Source organism: Watersipora subatra, chromosome 7 (assembly GCF_963576615.1).
Source record: "Watersipora subatra chromosome 7, tzWatSuba1.1, whole genome shotgun sequence".
NCBI classification, from domain to species: domain Eukaryota; kingdom Metazoa; phylum Bryozoa; class Gymnolaemata; order Cheilostomatida; family Watersiporidae; genus Watersipora; species Watersipora subatra.
The window spans coordinates 58,707,029-58,714,218 of NC_088714.1; positions in this window are offsets into that span (position 1 = coordinate 58,707,029).

The window sequence follows — 7,190 nt, forward strand, 5'->3', positions numbered from 1 at the left end:
ACTGTAATGTGAATTTTGTTGCAAGTCAACCTTTAACTCAACTTAACCTTTAACCTTTAACTTTAAGTCAACCACACTCAACTCAATGCTATGCAATTGGAATAAAAAACAGCAGTTGCAATCTTCTTGAGTTTAAATCCAGCGCGATCTGAGATTTTAATTCCAAGATTTTAATAGCTATAGCTGGACATACTGAACTACACACATACATACAGACGAAAAACTTTGAGATTTATATATATATGTATATTTATCCCACGACCAAACGAGCGAAGTTTGAAAGTTATGATAAATGCATGTGCACACAACTTACGAAAATTATTCAACAACAACGTTGCAAACCCTTGCTTTGAAATATCATCAACAAATTTAACCATCGTTTTGTATTGCAGGGGGAGAGATAAACATATAATCTTTTCCTTTCATTATTGCTGTTTGTTGTATATAATAACACCCACACCCAGTACATTAGCTACCATTGCAGTTATCCTATTGCACTGCAGTGCCAATTGACTGCTAATATTGCATTTCTCAACCATCAGTACCCTTTCTTTTTTCCAATATCACTTTGGTCGTAGGCTGTATGACAGGGGAATTTTTAGTATATATATATATATTTGTATATATATACAAATATATATACTAAAAGTTCCCCTGTCATACAGCCTACGACCAAAGTATATATATATATATACATGTATATATATATATATACATACATACATATATATATATATATATATACATATATATATATAGATTGAAGCTTAGCAGAAAAGCAGATCTACCACTTTAGCGGATAGTGCTTTGAAAGCTTTACTGCTAATGCTGAAGATTTTATGCTAGCCAAATCAAAATGCAACCCTCATACCTACTATATTAAGAAAGATTATATTCCCGCTCTCAACTTTACGATGAAGATTTTCAGCCTGACAGATAGTCACACTATTACAAAATCTACTGATGCTGACTCCTGTACTAATCGCTCAAAGCTGGAAGAGGTGGTCAGTCAGCGGACTGCAAGAATCTGTGAGGTAGAAAATCAGCTAAAATATGAAACAATATACTGTCATCTACTTGTACAAAGCTGAAAGAGCTCGAAGCCAAAATCACTGCTTCAACATTTCAACTCACTGGTATAAAAAAGTCAAATCAGACATATGCCAATGTAAGCATTAAACAAAAAGAGCCTTCGAATCAGGACACTTACATTTAATAATCTGCCCTCCAATATCAGCGGAAATATACCAATAGGAATCTTATAACACACTCTACAACTGCCTATCAATGCTTCTGCTACGCTTCCTGCCAACAAGTCAACAACGGTCAACTCAAATAAACCTATTTAAACATGAATAGTGTACAGTCATAGGCAGCAGTGACGAAAACATTAGAAAAATCAATTTAAGCACTATAAATACGACACGATACGGCGTACGTTATGCGTAAAGCATGATCTGCTTAATAAAGACATAGTCAACAGATCCAAATTTTCTTTATCAAGTCTGACATTTATCATAAAACTCAAACATGCAGAAACAGCAGCTAGGGTCGCCAGAGACTGGAATGCCGATAGTTTTGGTAGCTCTACTATTAAGACGATTATCAACCCAAGCCTTTATTAGAGCATATTGGTATGGTAAAAAGAGTTCCTAAAGAGATACCTAACTCGGAAATTTTTGATACCTTAAGAGAGAAATGTTGTGGTGCCTCATTTATTAGGCTGTTTGAAGACCAAAAACCGCTACAAACACTGACAATAATTTTCAAAGGTGAACTCCAGCTAAAACGAGCAGTAGAAATTGGCCTATTACTTTCCAAGTTATACATGAACTTCAGAGTAAATCATCTCTATGCCAACATGAACCTCAATAGACAAAACATTGCTCATTAAATTAGTCTGATGATCCATTGCTCACGTAAACATACAGGGACTTTTTGTCCAAATAGATCATGTAAAACATTTAATCAATAAATACAATTTTTCATATTTTTAAAACGCTGTTTAATAGTTCAATACTTAGTAATTTGTATTATGTTCGTAATTATGTTAAACAGCGTAAAGATAAAATAGATAGGCAAGGCGGTGGTGTTTGACCAATGCTCACTCTTCTGTTGACTTCATCTTGATCTTGGTAACATTCTACCCGAATCTATTACTGTGAAGATCTCTCAACCATGCTCAAAGCCATTTCTCACCTCAGTTGTTAACTGACCTCCCAATTCTCACTTTATATGGTCAGACACATTTAAAAATTATATTGCATATTGTGATAAGATGTGTCATGAGCTTACTATTTTAGGTGACCTTAACATAAATCTAGATACTCCCAATCTCAAATAGAGCAATATTCTAAAACAACTGGATCTGGTTCAATTATTCAAACAAAACACTCAGTCCAGAAAAAATCTTAATCATTTATTGACTATATATACACAACAAAACCAGATAAAATTCACTCATCTAGTATACTATAAACTGGTATGAGTGACTATTATCTAATTTTTGCATCTCGTGAATTAGCCACCTCAACTACAGCACCTAAAATATGTTGAAAACTATCATGTTTTCATTGGAAAAGCTTCTCATTTCAAGCTTTTCAAGAAGAATTAGTAAGAGCTGACTGGCTATCTATTTACCAAACAATCACCTTTCGTTGAGACTATGCTCAACTCATTTACTTCTAAACTAAACTCAAATATCTTGCATCACTCGAAGATCAAAATCAGATTTGTCAATTCGTTAACTCTTCCCTATGGTTAGACAGCAAAGTTCTAAAAAGTATGAAATAAGAGATAAACTCAAAAGTCAGCCATTATCGAATTAACATAAAATAGAGAAATTGCGCGATAAATCTAATTTGTAAAAAGAAGGAACTTTATATTTCTAACTTAATTTCAAAGCCAAAAGTTGAGCAAATGGAGAAGCTGTAGCAAGTTATGCGCAACACTAACAAAAATAACACAAGATAACACCAACGTGTCATCAAAAACTGGTACCCCAGAACGCTCATTGGGTAATGCGCTTAACCAACATTTTGTCAACATTTTTATAGGTTTAAATATAAAAAAAGTTGACTTTTATTCCACAAAGTTATGCACACTTTTCATGTACTATCTCACCAATACATACAATTGGCGTACATGTAGTAAACATACTGCATCGCATTCGTTTGAACAAAAGCTACAGGCATTGACAATATCTCAATTCAAGTTATTCTCGCATCCCTGCCATTTATAATCATCCTGCTCACAGATATAATCAATAGAACTATAAAGCAAGCAACTTTCCCAGAACTATAGAAAACTGCTATAGTTACATCTCAATCATTTCAATAAAATATCATCTAACCTTTGTTTATTTTATAACATTCACGATCTTATGAGTTTTGATACTGCTAGACAATAATTATTAGAGTAATTTTATCCATGCCTATCTTATATACGGTCAAGTGCTCTACCCTACAATACCTGTAAAATATACCAAACCACTATTTGTGTTGCAAAAGAGCTTTGCGACTCATATGCAAAACCTAAACATATCCCAATAAAACCATCGCTTACCACCTACCAAGTTAATAACAAACACTACTGGTGCTCTTCCCTTACCTAAGCTATCACAGGTTTTTACCTGCCTCACTGCTCATTCAATACTCAACAACAACTGCCCTAAATATCTCAGCTATAGCTTTCAAACCCTAATCCATGGTCACAAAACCAAAACCATATTTAAATTAGCTAGTGCCATGGACCACAACAAACTCAACAGTAACCTATTAAGTTCATTTAATAGCCTTTGCACTTGTTTAAGAAATCCTCCTCTGCAATCTTTTAAAACAAATTTAAGCTACACTTACTATTCTCTAACTAATAATAGCATTCACCATATAACCTATTTTAACATTTCTGTATTATACTTTGTTTTCATAACTAGAAATCTGTTGTAATAGATATGCATATCTGTTTTCACAGAGCTTATAGTTAGCCAATTTTTGTTTAAACAATACACGCTTCAATCCCCAAGTTTGCTTTTTACATATTTAATGCTTTCAACTTCAACGTTATTAAATTTGTTAGAGCATTTGTTTTTTTCCAAAACTTTGTATACTGCTGTCTATGCTAGTATGATTTATACAGGAGCCCCATACAGAGTAGTTTTATTACACATCATATTTGAATTAAAGTTGTCCCATCTTAGCCAATTAAAATCCTGCAGTCAGATTTTAAGTAGTACATGTAAGTGTTGCTGTTGTTTTGATCAAGACAAAACTTGCTTAGTGGACAGACAGCAGGTTATATTTACTACAATAATGAGGTTAAAAACAAAATAAAACTTAAAATAATTAATTTATCTTCCATGAAATAGTTCATTTATCTTGCTTGTTCTAAAAGCTCACATAACTACTTTCAGGATTAACAGATTCACTTTTAAGAATGAAATAATTCAACTTGGTTTACCTGCATAGACATGTAATAATTAACACACAAGCTAATAATAACACAAAAACCTCTACTCTATGATAAACGAGATTGTGTTGGACTATTATAATAAGTGACTTCATTACATCTTTGTTTATGCAACACGATATTACCAACAGCAACTAATGTAAAAATTAGCACGAAAATTCATTAGTACTACAATAGTTACGGGATACCAAATGAAAACAAACAGAATTTAGCCATATCAGAAACTAATTTGATAGTCAGTAATTTAATAGTGGCAATAGTAATTTATACTGACCTCTCCAACTAATTTGGATGAGATATTTTCCTAGCAAACATGTAACAATCATTGCTTCTGTTTAGTAAATGGTAGATTGTAAGGTAATCAGATTGCATATGTGTCATCAGAGAATTATCAAAAGCAATTTTCTATCTTAGCTGACTTTCTGTTTTCTGATTTTCTATCATCACTGAGTCACTGGCCCCAACTGCGCTTGATGGTTTATATAATTATGCTTCTGTTAGATGATAGACTACGTATACTCGACGAAAAGCCTAGTGTCTGGCGCAGAAAATCTTAAGGGCAAGCTTTCCACACATATTTGAGATCATAGCAAATAGGGCACCCATCCTTTACAAGATCAAAGATCAGTTTTTGAGGCATTGCAGGGGATTATTTAAATTTTAACAACCATTGCTTTGTTTATATTGTATATTATCTAATATTATGATATACAAGTACACTGGTAGTCCCAGGCGGCGTGAGAAATCATCATGTCTAATAATGTGAACAATTATTACATAATGTAGCAAGGTGGTTGTGTGGTGCAATTAGTAGTATACCTGTATTATAAGCCAAATGTGTGTGTTCAAGTCCTACATAGAGCAATATTTTTCTATTTTATCTTTTATATTAAACTAACTGCATTACCCGCCTACAGGAACAGATTCACATGCAGCATAAGGTTTATTGAGAGTTGTCTTTCATACTGTAAAACAACTCCAAATATGCAGTCTACTGAAATTGTTGTCCTGATCAGAGTATGCATGCACATATACATGTCAATGTTGGGGAGAACAATGGAAATCTGCAATGTGTTTTACAGCTAGATGTGTGTAAAATCTAGTAAATATTCTAGATTCATGCATCCATTCATACCCATCTATATTTGCAGTTGACAATCGCGCACTTCTGCCGCTGAGCCCCCGCCTCGGCTGACCAGTCTTTACCCGCCGAGCAGTTGACAATTGCGCTCTTGCACTCGCCTCGCAATCAATCGCTTCGCACTTGCAATCAATCGCTTCGCAATCAATCGTCTTGCAATCAATCGGCCCGCACCCGCCTCGCAATCAATCGCCTCGCACTCGCTTTGCAATCACCTCGCAATCAACCGCACTCGCCTTGCAATCAATCACCTTGCATTCGCAATCAATCGCCTAGCACTCAATCGCTTTGCAATTAATCGCCTCGCACTCGCCAACTCATTCATCCGGAAAGCCGCGCCTGGAGACTCTCGCTGTACTCAGAACGAAAAAGGTCTCCCGCGCATCACCGAGTGACGCCACGGCCCCAAGCCTAGCTGTGCTACCCGGCGTTGCCCGGGTAGTAAAAAAAGTCTTTGCACAGAAAATTGATTTGTATTTAACATATAACATCATTTGCCTTTCTAACTTTTAAACTACATATCATGAAAGAAGTGTTTTGTGTAGTTGAAATAAATTAAGAGAGAAAATAAAACAACTGTAAAAGTTTTCAAACTTTTTCAAACAATTACAACTTTCAAACTTCATATCATGAAGGAAAGGTTTTGTGCAGGACCACTGATTTAAAAAGAAATAAAACAACTGTAAAGGTTTAAAAACCAATGTAAATTTAAAATTTCATAACTTTCAGCGACCTATATCTTTTGATAACGTATAGTGGAACCTCAGTTATCGAATATAATCAGTTCTAGAAGTTCGAGATCCGAAACAATTTTTCCCATTAAAATAAAATAATGTAAATTTTCATCCGCTTTAAGGTGAGAAAACAACTTCAGTAAAGTATTTTTTCAACATTTTACACCATAAGCTGTACTTGTACCCGGGTAATAAAAAAGTCTTTGCACAAAAAATCTATTTGTATTTTTAACATATATTACAACATTTGCCATTCTAGCATTCAAACTACATAGGTAACATGAGAAAACATGATAGGTAACCTATCATGAGAAAAGTGTTTTGTGTAGTTGAAATAATTTGAGAAAATAAAAACAACTTTAAAGTTTATCAAACTTTGTCAAACAACTGTAACTTTCAAACTTTATATCATGAGGAAAAGGTTTGCTGCCAGTCTAATAAATTAAAAAATATTAAACAATTGTAAAATGGATTAGATGTAACAGTGAAATAATTAGCAAGTAATAGCTAAATTGAGTCTGTTTTGCTACGATTACAATATGAGATGATTCAGTAATGATACAATTAATACGAACTGAGAGAACAAAATAAAATTCGTGAATATGTTGAATTAATAATAACAATTCTTGCATAGAAGTGTGTGTATAAAGAAGTTACTGTTCCACCAACAGCTATCGATCAAAACTCTGAATGCGTCGATACTGGTACGACGATATGTTATGTAAAAATAAAATATTGTAGTGTCTTTGTCAGATCGAAGGTGAGAGAATCTATATGTTATTCCTACTTGAGATAATACAATCATCCGCGTGAAAAGTAGTGACCTTAACAGCGATTTAGCAATTGAA